The following is a 12,167-nucleotide window of genomic DNA, read 5'->3' as shown; positions in this document are numbered from 1 at the left end:
GCTGGGATTGCATACTCTTCACATATAATGATTACTAGGTTAATGGACATCTACCTTAGGACATTAAATGGCACATCAATATGCAGTTGATATGCTTGTTAATTGATATAAGAGATAAATTTTCTTAATAATTTTTTTTCTCAAGCTTTTAATTGAAATGTAGCTTTAGAGGTTGAATGCATTCTAGCTTCTAGATTACATCTCATGCAATATGGGTTTTTCAATGGTAGGTCCATATAGAATGTGAGAGTAAATTTTGTTCATGGTATGGAGCTTACAATAGATCAAGCATAAGATAAGGTCCTGTTTAGCTTGAAATTTGGATTTTCAACCTAAGATGTTCAATATCATGGATACACGTTGCCAAAAGATTCATGTGTTTGTTAATGCAATCATCCCTCTCAGCCAAGTCATGTCAATCCAAAGTTAGCCACTCCTAAGCAATGGTGATTTGGACTCCTGTACCAAGGACGATCATGGGTGTTTTTGGGGTTAAATGCAAGAAGATGATACTAAGAGATTACATAACACATCATGATGATTTGGCTCATGTCCTTCATTTGTTGAGGGTGGAGCCTATTGACTTATTTGGACACAAATAGGGATGACAATTGGCCTAGGATTTGAGATGTCTCCTTTTCGTTATTAGACTTGTTAACGACCCTTAAGCTAGGTAAAAAAGGGGTATGTATTGAGAACATCTCAATAGCCTATTAAATTGTGAAAGATGATGTCTTTATAGTTAGCTATGCATGGAATATGTAAGTACGTTCTTAAGTGCAATAAAAACCAAATTGAAAAATTTCTCTCTTTTTTCCTTCAACGAGTAGAAGTCTTTATGAGTTTCCTCTAGTTTCTTTTCTCTTGACATTTAGTCATCCTTGTTGATCACTTCGTTCTCTCTCCATTTTGTGTGTAATCCATAAGCTTAGGACTAATGAAAAGCTTTGAAATTAGTAGCATGTATTTAGAACTTACAAGGAGCATTGAAAATTCTTCTATGTATAAAGTCAATATTATGCCACTAATGGTCAACTATGGTGTATTCTCTTTGGTGCACACTTCAAATTGCAAAATCCTTTTATTATTACAAGTAGTATATTGTGCAAGGGCCGTGCTTGTGGAAGACCATCAACAATCCAAAAAGAATAAAAAGGCTAACCAAATGCAACTTGAGAAGTTTGAAAAAACTACATACTCTCTTGAGAAGCATGTGAAAACATTCTATAATAGTAAAGCAAAAACATAGCACACATATAGTAACTAATTAAAAAGATGTAAATTTTTGAAGTAAGGGAAAATAGAATGTTTGACTTTGAGGTAGAAGTTAAGAAATTGGTATTTTGCAATATGCCAAATACACCAAAGCTCTGATGATGCATATACCTTCCTATGAAACCTTTTTTATAAATACATCATGCAATGATATACAGAAGTTATATAATTGTCAAGTAATTTAGAATTCTATGATAGCATAAAGAATTGAATTTACCATCAAGTTAGATCAACCTAAAGGAAATATGAAAGACTAAAAATGAAGTAAACATAAAGGAAGGGTTTAGCTTCTTTAAACTAATATCGAATCATTTAGTGCCACGACCCAACCTTTGTACTTTACAACTAACATCTCTTTTAAGAAAAGATTTGAATATTTAGGATTCAACATGCCTTGATCTTTTACTTTTTATAGATTTTGCAATAAATAAAAGGAAGATATAAACTTGGGGTAAATATTTTAAAATTTTATAAGCTAGCCAAAGTTGCATATATTTTGTTGGGGTAAAGGGTAATTGGCCAAAGGCTAACGTGGCAGCCCTTATATGTGCACACTATACATTTATATGTAAGTGGAGGTACCAGAGAGTAAGGGCAACTTACTATCCACACAAAATTTTTGCTCTATGTGTGTGTGTGTGTGTGCGTGTCTCTCTCTCTCTCTCTCTCTCTCTCTCTCTCTCTCTCTGTGTCTCTCATGTGGCTCCTCATCCTATCAAGTGGTATTAGAGCTTCATCCTTCAGGAGCTTATGGGTGGAGTGTGGAGTATGACAAGTCAAGGCTCGTTGTTACAAGATCAATGCTTACTATCCACATCTATAATAAGAGGAACAATGCTTACTACCCACAAGTCAAGGCTCATTGTTACAAGATCAATTCTTACTGCCCACATCTATAATAAGAGGAAAAATTTGAATATTTGAGCTCCTTGATGTAAGCATAACATTTTCTTTGCAATTTGAATGTTTGAGCTCCTTGATGTAAGCATAATAGGTTCTTTGCAATTTGAATATTTGAGCTCCTTGATGTAAGCATAATAGGTTCTTTGACGAAAGGAGCCACTTAGGCTCAATTTGTAGGTTGCCATAGCCCAAGTTCAAAGTTTTTTGAAAGCCATTGAAGGTTGTGATGATCAAAGTCAATTAGAGGGTTTTCAAGAGAGAGAGAGAGAGAGAGAGAGAGAGAGAGAGAGAGAGAGAGAGAGAGAGAGAGAGAGAGAGAGAGAGAGAGAGAGAGAGAGAGAGAGAGAGAGAGAGAGAGAGAGAGAGAGAGAGAGAGAGAGAGAGAGAGAGAGAGAGAGAGAGAGAGAGAGAGAGAGAGAGAGAGAAGAAGAAGAAGAAGAAGAAGAAGAAGAAGAAGAAGAAGAAGAAGAAGAAGAAGAAGAAGAAGAAGAAATGGTTGATTGAGTTGCTTGTTTTGCCAATAAGGCTCATTAGCCTCCTTTGAATTGATAAATATAAGAGCACAATTGGAATAAAAATAAATCCAATGAGCCCATCCTCTCAACATTTGTTGATTTTGCATCCATATGCCACCCAAAAACAATCCACTTTTGCATTCTCTATTAATAGTGAGCTAGTTTATTCTCTGAACTACTTTACTCAAGCCAGTTTACTCCCTAAGCTACTTCATCTACTAGCTCCATAAGCTAGTTCATATACTAGATCATAGAGTGGGAGGAGTCAAGGTTCACTACATATCAATTCTTGTTGCCCAAATCGATAAGAGCTATACTTTGACTATTGGATCTCTTTGATTTAAGTATATTAGGTGCTTTAACCAGGGAAGCCATTGAGGGTTAATTTGGGGGATGCTAAGTTTTTGAATTGAAGCTTGTTACTAAGGTCAATTACTTATTTCCACATTGTTAAAAGAAGAGATTGGGTTCATGTATGGATGTATGTAGGCCTAGAGGTTGTCTAAGCAGACGGGTGGCTTTTTTTTAAAGAAATAGGGGGTCAACTTGTGGGATTAAGCATAGGGTTTTCTTCTATTAGAATAGAGATGAGAAGAAGGAATTGCTTGATTGAGTTTCTTCCCTACCAATAAATATGTTGGGGGTAAAGGTGCATGTGCCTAGTTCCATGTGTATTAGTTACACTAATAGTAACTGCACCATGTATTAGTTACCCGCATACCTATACCCTGCAAAAGTGAGGAGCGCCCATCACTATCACTTCATTCTTTATTCTTTTAGTGACATTTGAATAAAGGGAAGGACGGTCACACATTGTGACAGTTGGAGTTCCCACATCTTTTGTGTGCGTGTCTTCTTCTCTTGCTCTTGCTCCTTCCACCATAGCTCTTGCGTCTTCCACCATAGCTCTTGCGTTCACTTTGTGCTTCCACTTTAGGGCTTACTCTCTTCAACTGGTATTAGAGCCATCTTCCCGAGATCTCTAACTCGACATTCAACATTCATTCGAGATACCTAAAGCAATTCACAGTCAATATGGCGGCCATGGCTTCTTCCATTTAAGATGAGCTTTGATCTATTGCTTCTTCCAGCTTGTGTAGGTTTCCTCTAGGCCATGGAAAGAATTTTTTGAGTCCCTTGAAGTTCTTCCCCAACTCCATTCCCATCAACAAACATAACATCAGGAGTAGCAACAACAACGTGAATTATTCTTATTGTTGTTGTCCACTTCTTGACTCTCTACGGCATATCCTCTAGCTCCTGAGAGCTCTAGGTCACTTTGGCCTTCTTTCCCCAGCTATATATCATCGAAATTGTGCATCTTGGATGTCCTTTGAAGCTTCCAATCTTTGTTCTTGTTGTTTATCAACAATAGACTTGTTGTCACAAATTTGAAACAGTGTCTACTTAGAGATTATGGCTCCTATATTGCTCTATTGATACTAGCACATTGGTATATGTTTAATCTATTTCTTGGAGATGCTTTATGGGGCACATTGAGCTCTTTTGGATCAGTTTACAGAGGTTGTTTCATTGCTGGAATAATATGGCAACATACTATTGTATCAGGGATCTTGTACGCCTATTGCCATTAGATGCTTCTTGAGCACTTTGGATGCTACGCTGGGGAGGTATACCATTGATATTACATGCTCGGTTGTGCTCATAACGTGCTATTGAGCTAAGATTGAAGCTCAATTTCATTGACCTTCACTGCCATCTCTCATAGCAAGCATTCATTTGAGACATTTCATGTCTCTTATCATTGGATGATACATGTGACATTTGTTAAATGTATTCTAATATGGATGCTACATTCTTGGTTGTGTTATGATGAACATTGAGCTTCACATTTGACTTGCATTTGAGCTATCTTGGAGGTTAGACACTTGATATTGGGTGTCATTTACCTCTTTGGATGCTACAGTAAGAGCTTTGTCGACTACATTGGGTTTGATGCTCCTGATGCCTATTACTTGGATCTTGGACGTATGAATGCTACCCACATGAGGTTTTGCGATTTTCTTGCTCATCTAGTATCTAACTTTTGTTCCAATGGGAGCCGCTACTTGACACTTGGATGTGCTACAACGTACTTGGTTATACAATCAAGCAACTTGAGCTCATTTGAGTGAGACAGTGGGACTCACTATGACATGTATGTGCTCTCTTGATACTAATTGGATGCAATTACCCTATCATGGGCTGATTTGATCTCTTTTCTTGAACCTAGCACTAATGTTTGTTAGAGTGTTGTTAGTGGTATTATGTATTGAGCCTTGTTGTAGGTTTCTTCCTCTTGACCAAACTTGTAACTTGCATTAGTAGAATCATTATCACTTGTTTCTCTGCTTAGTGGATTATGCATCTTGCACTTCTCTTCATTTATCTTGAGACCTACCTTGTGCATGATGTCTATGCCTCTTGCATGTATAGTTACTGACACACTGCAGTTGTGATAGTCTTCAGTGTGCCTGTTATTCTTGGCTTTTCTTTTCTTGGTTGCTCACAATTGATTGTTTGTGTATTGTTGCAATTTATTACATTGACCTGTCATTTCAGTTCTATGCATTCTGTTTGAGGATAGTCACTTGGGTTTGACAATTTCTTACCTACAGTTTGTGATTAGGTCATTTTTTTGTAGTAACCCTTGTTTTTGGCTTGATTTGGCAGTGGTTTTGGGGCTGATTTGCAGGTTATTACAACACTTTTTTTGCCCTTTTGTGCACTTTCTTGGTCTCATTATGGCTAGTGGTTCTAATGATAGTGCTATCTTTAATATAAACAAGTTGGATGGCACTAACTATAGGTATTGGAAGGCCCAGATCTGGCAAGTTTTAGTGCGGAAAATATAGGTTAAGCCTTTGAAACATGAGGGTGTCCACAATCATTTTGTGCCTCTCTAAGTAGGTTATCTATAATGTTGTCTCTAATGGATAGTCCTCTGCATGGGACTTATGCAATAAGATTTGCAATGTCCATGACAAGTAGAGCTATGCTTCTCAGATGTATTGGCTAAAGTAACTCATGAAGCTTCGCATGAAGGAGGGCACTTCCATGTCAGTCCACTTAAATGAGTTCCATTCCATTCTGAGTCATTTTTCTTCATAGGGGATTGGATTCAAGGGTAATCTTCCTCCCTTGATTCCCTTGGTTACATTGCTTGAATCATGGGATATATTTTGTACTACTATGTGTGTAAACATGCCTACGGATGGGGTAAAGTTGTAGGATGTAGAGAGGGCGCCCTCTTGAATGAAGAGGTTAATAGAAAGAATGTCAATGCTTCCAGCACCTCTCATTTTTTGACAATTAGAGGCCATAATGGTAGGAGTGATAATGATTGCTATGGGAAAGACTATCAATAATCTTGTTCTCAATCAGTGGGTATAGTGGGGGTACCTTTCTCTCGAGGCCTGGCTCTCCAGGTGCGTCGCAGCATGGGGCTGTAGTGCGTGTTGCCTGAGCATGGTTAGATGGCTCGGGGCTTCTACCCAGATTAGGTGAGTGGGGATGGTGAGTGCATACAGTGAGAGTAAGGGGGATGGGTAGAATTTTTGTGGGGTGAGAGGTGAGTGGGGTGTTGTGCTACCGTGAAGAGTTTCAGGGGTGCGTCCTTGCGTAAGCACCAAGAAAAGTCAAGTGACATGGTGAATTCCCTGCCCATTGGGGGGATGTATTACGGTAGACTGTTGAGATGCATTGGCGCTCTATCATGACGTGATATCGTGCCGTGTCGACCTCTGTGTCATGTTACCATGTCAAGTTGGGTTCCTAGCTTGCAGGGGGAGCCGTGACATGTTGTGCCATATCATGCTGTAGTGTCGTGTTGTGTTGAGATGGTCCGTGGTGCGTTGCGTGTGGCCATGTCTGAGGGGGATCCATAACACTTGGTATCATTGGACAGTCTCGTAGTAAGTTCCATGGCCAGAAGTTCTCATTGACTTGTTATTAATGTGGAAAAATAAGATATGGAGCCATAGTGCCATAAAATGTGTGAGGATAAGCACAAGGAAAAGGGCAAGGGTAAAGTATATGACAAAAATGATGATCATAGCATTGTCCCTAGCAAGTCCAGCATTAAGATTGAAGATATTAATGTTGTGTAGAGATAGATTCGGATGATGATTTCATACTTGCAGCTTTTTCTCTTGATGCTTCACAGTTAGGGCTGATGCTTTGTCAAGATATACTCAGTGTTGGATGATAGATTTAGGGGCTTCCTTTCATTTGACTCCTCATAGAGAGTGGTTTCACCCCTATCGCAGTATGACTAGATCTATCTGTTTGGGTAGTGACTTGGCATTAGAGATCGTTGGTATTGATAATGTCCAGTTGCATTTTGGTTCATGTAGCGCATTCACTCTTCATATGATGTACGTCATGTAATGACTCTCATGAAGAGCCTTATCTTTGTTGTTGGCACTTTGGATGTTGTAGGTGTGATTCTTCATGGAAGATTACAGGTGAGAATCTTGTCATTGCACATGGTGCTAAGTCCAATACTCTCTACCCCTTGTTTATATCTAGGTTAGTAGTCTTGGCTACGTTTTAGCGTTGGCTTACTTCGGTTGAAAACCAATCTAGGTATAGGCTGAAATACCTAAGGTTAGATAATGGGGATGAGTATGTCTCTAAAGCCTTTAAGTAGTTTTGTGAAGAGAGGGTTATTAAGCATCAATTGATCGTTGCATACACCCCACCCTAAGATGGTACGGTTGAGCGCACAAATAGGACAATTCAAGAGTGAGTTTGCAGTATGCTTAGCCAAGTATGCTTATCATAACATGAACGAGCTGTTGAGGCAATTACTACTCCCATACACTTGATTACTTGGTCCCCATGTATTGCTCTTAACTATTAGGTTGTAGAGGAGGTATGGTTTGAAAAAGCTTTATCATATGTTCATTTGTGTATCTTTGGTTATGAGGATTTCTGCCATGTTTCCAATGATGAGCACAATAAGATACATCCTAAGTCTAGAAAATGCATATTTCTTAGTTATGGGGATGCAAGTGAGAGCGGCTATCGCCTGTGGGATCTGGAGGCTTAGAAGGTTATCCGCAACCATGATGCTGTTTCCATGAGGAGAAAATGCATAAGCAACCTAAGCATGTAGTTGAGGTATGCAGGGTGATATTTCAAGAGGAGCCTCTTACTACTGTACAACTAGCTAGACAGCCTATAGTAGCATTAGCTCATGCTCCAGTGGCCTAGGTCCTTGATGCTCCATAGGATGTACATGCCCCATGAAGGGGATGCAATGGCAGTGGAGAAGGAGAAGAGAAAGATGCGGGAGAGAAGTGCACACATAATGTAGGTGCTATCCAACTGAACTTATAGCCTCATTGCACTATCATATTATATATGAATAAAGAATGGGCGGTCACAGTGTACACGGGCAGGCCCAAAGGCCTTTTACCCCAACAACCTCTCACTAAAAGGCCAATGTGGCTGGGGAGTGAAAACAAAGAAAAGAAAAAAAAAGACAAGGTGAGGAATCATGACATCTCACCCAATGCCCAATCGGAAAGTGAGCTGTGCAAGAAGTGTCCAGAACCTCTGCAGAAGAAGAGTCAAGCATCCCCGACCCGCAGCTCCATACAATGGATCAATCCAAGAATGCTTCTCATGAAGCAAGCATAACTCATCAGTGCACGGCTGTAAAGTATCAGAGTAGCGCATAGCATCACTGTGGCGGATACAAGACAACGGAGAGCATTCAAACTCTCAAGAGTCAATCACTGAAAGAGAGCCAACATTCCGGACACTCGTCCAACGGGGTCTCAAGACTACATGTGGCCTCAGCGAAGCAGAAGACTGACATATGGCTGGCTGTCCAGCCTGCAAAAGTACAAGAAAATGGCTCTCATGAGCCCGCAATGGGTCTAGCAACTAACCACTAACATCTTAACCCTGAATGCTATGCATAGTTATGTCGTGTGGGCCAATGAGTGCCTCATTTTCAACATAAACAACTTGCTGTAATGGCAATGTAGCTACTCTAAAATTAGCCATAAAGCATATTGAACGCTCATCAAGAGGCTTGAGAGGTATTTGCGTCTCATAGAAGATAGCATGACGGCTGCGTATGACCTACTGGGTATCCAAATCCCATAATCTGTAGGCCTTAAAGTCACCATATCCATAACCAAGGAGGATACATCTATGTGACATAGGCTCATGTGGCATACGTACAGATGCCTGGCAGCCAAACATCCTCAAGTAATCATAGGAGGGCTGCATGCTACTCCATGCCTCATGGGGTCTAATACGATCCAAGGTCAAGCACTGCGTCCTGTTAACCAAATAGACTGCTGTCATAAGGGTGTCAGCCCAAAAGCCATAAGACAACCAGCTATGGTAAGCATAGAAGCAACCTTTGCATGTAAGGTCAGGCACATGCCATGAGCAATCCCATAATACCGTGGGCCCAAGAAATCAATGCCATACTGTTTTGACAAGAGGTCTAAAAGCAGGGAGAGAGAGCATGACTCTCATAATCCATCTGCAAGCACCTAGGCTTGCTACCAACAGAATCCATAAACATGTCAAGCATAACTGCAACATCCTCAATCTGCACTAAGGGAAAAGCCCAAACACGATGGGTAGCATGATCAACAAAGGTCACAAAGTACGACGCTCCACCAAGTGACTGGGAAGGCATGGGTCCATATACTGCACAATGGACAAGATCTAGAGGAGCATGCCTCGTACGATTGCCATAAGCCAAGGGGGCTTTGCAAGGACCAAGAGTACAATCAGGGCAAACATCAAGATTTGTGACATAGGAGGCAACAATGAGTCTAAACGAGATAAGATCTCCATCTCTCTGTTGGTGCATATGGCCTAGGCGATGATGCCATAACAATGCATGTATGTAATTGCAACCATAGAATCTCCCATATGAGAGACATGTAGCACTGGGTAATGAGAACCAACACTAGAACCTCTGGCCAAAACCAAGCAACCATGATAGATCTTCCATGACCTATCTTGAAGAGAAATAGTATATCCTGCATTATGCAACTGACTGACAGAAATCAAGCTCTTACTGAGCATGGGAACATGTAAAACATCCCTGAATATAAGAGAAGTCCCAGTAGGCAAAGCTAGGTATATATCCCCTATACCAACAATAGTATAAGACTGCTTAAGGCCCAAACAATACATCTGTCAACCTCCGTGTAAGAAGAGAACCATGCTGTATGAGGGGTAACATGACAAGATGATGACATAGAGTCCAAAAGCCAATGAAACACATAGGCCTGATCACTGAGCAAGTGAGCTGTAGGGAAACAAGATGATAGGAGTACATGCTCAACTGCATCATCATGGATAACTGCATGTACCTCACCACTAGTAAGAGTGGTAACACTTGCTGTATCTTCTGTATCTCTGACTCTCTGCTCATGTCGAGTCCGTCTCTGTCTCTGTTGCTCTATAATCCATCTAAAGCATTTTCTTTGAACATGCCCAAGCTTCCCACAATAGAAGCAAACAACATATGAAGTAGAAGAACCAGTAGAAGACGACAAGGAATCCAAGTCATCATGAATAGGGCTATCCATAGCATCCACGGAGCTCAAGCAGTCGAGGGCTATGCCAATGGAGGGAACCTGCTCATAAAGACAATCATCTGCAAGTACATCAATGGTAGAAGCATGCTGCAAAGGCTCATGAAACCTCAAGAGACGGAAGGACATAAAGGCATCAACCAAGGATACAAAAGCTCCCACATGAAGAAGAGTCGTAGCCAATTGCATGACATAACCAACCATAGTACGGTAAAGCATAAGACATCTGTCATAAGAGCATATGGTATTTAGCCATGAAATCAGCCCATAACCATAATGGCAAACATGACTCTATAGTACATCAGACCACATAGTAGCATCCAAGTCAGTGCAAGACCGGTAAGTGGCATAAGATCTTGCAATGGTCAAGCTCCAGGAGAAGCCCAAGTATCTGTACAACAACATCCAAATAAGTGGCTCTGTAAACTACATGAAAATAGACAAAGTGCATAGCTGGGTAAGCATCAAGAGCAACTGCTCTCTGACCTGTATGGGCAAAAACAACCCAACTAGCATAGAAGCTAGGCAACACAGAAGCAACAAAGGCATAACTGCTAAACCCAAGCACTGTCAAGAAGTCTAGTGATCAAGGAGTAACCCGCAAAGAAGTAGGCATCAATGAGCAATGAAATCTCAATAACCAATTGCCAAGACAATGGAGCAAGCACTGCTCAAAACATGTATCTGCATCCAAGTAAATCCAAGATCCATAATTGGGGCATTAAGGGCCAAATAGCATCCAAGCTGCATAAGTGATAAGCCAACCAAATGCAAATTTCTCCACAAAATTCTCAAATGCAAGTTGATTCAAGCCCAAATATCTGCCATACTGCAGCCAAACCCAAAAGCATCCACATCAGACATCAGTCCCATAATGGGTAGCATGGGGCATAAACCTTGTCAAGTGAAATGCCAGCTGCAAAGAAAATGATAGTGAACCAAGAATTGAGCTCCGCTCTTTGCTCAAGAAGCATCCGGGAGCATAAACATCAAAGTGACATCATCCAAATACATCATCATATCATCTCGAGTAGTCGGGAGCACCCGTAGACCATAAGCATAACCAAACTAGAGGTAAAATAAGCACTCGTAGACCATAAGCATAACCAAACTAGAGGTAAAATAACCTATCAACCAAGGTAGCGTAAATCCCAACCAACAATGAAGTGTTCGCATCCAAATCAAGGCTCAATAGCTCTCAAATAGCATATCTGGGCATAAACCATGATGACCAAGCATCAATACATCCAATAGGACATTCGAATGTCAACAAAGAGCATTATGCATAAGCCGTCCCTGATAAAACCTTGCTGCCTAAACAATGTACAACAGTAAGTCCCTACATAAATCGAGGTATGGAAGCTCAAATCAAGTCCCAAAAAGCATCTCAAAACATTGGGCAAACATCCCCAAAGCATTTGGGCATCAAATACCAAGCCTTCGGAGGATCACATAAGCTAAGAGCATGACATTTTCTTGCTGTAAATCAACTCATATCTGTTACTAAAAAATCTCTGATAAGAATTTGGCAGATTTGACATCACCATTGCGTTCAGAGTGTGCCAATACCCCAAGTTAGACTCTTACCTTGCCTAAATCGGGTTTCGGATGCCCGAGATATGAGAAAAAAATGGGATTTTTGAGCCATATTTTGAAACAGGCTCACAAAAAACGTGAGCTGCTACTGTGGGGTCTGTTAGTTATGTTGAGGATAAGGGGGAAAATAAGGGCATACAAGGTGCCCAATGAAGCTAAGGAACACCTGCAAAGAGCCTATGAGGCCTATTGGCTGCCCTTTACCTTCTCATGTGAAAGTTAATCAGGCCCATTGTCTGCATTCTGATGAGTAGAAGGCCGAGATGGCCAAGATCCCTTATGCATTCATAGTGGGCAGTTT

This window comes from Lygodium microphyllum, chromosome 19, assembly GCF_053477565.2.
Source record: "Lygodium microphyllum isolate KBCC chromosome 19, Lygodium_microphyllum_v1.1.10, whole genome shotgun sequence".
NCBI lineage: Eukaryota > Viridiplantae > Streptophyta > Polypodiopsida > Schizaeales > Lygodiaceae > Lygodium > Lygodium microphyllum.
This window is presented reverse-complemented; position numbering follows the sequence as displayed.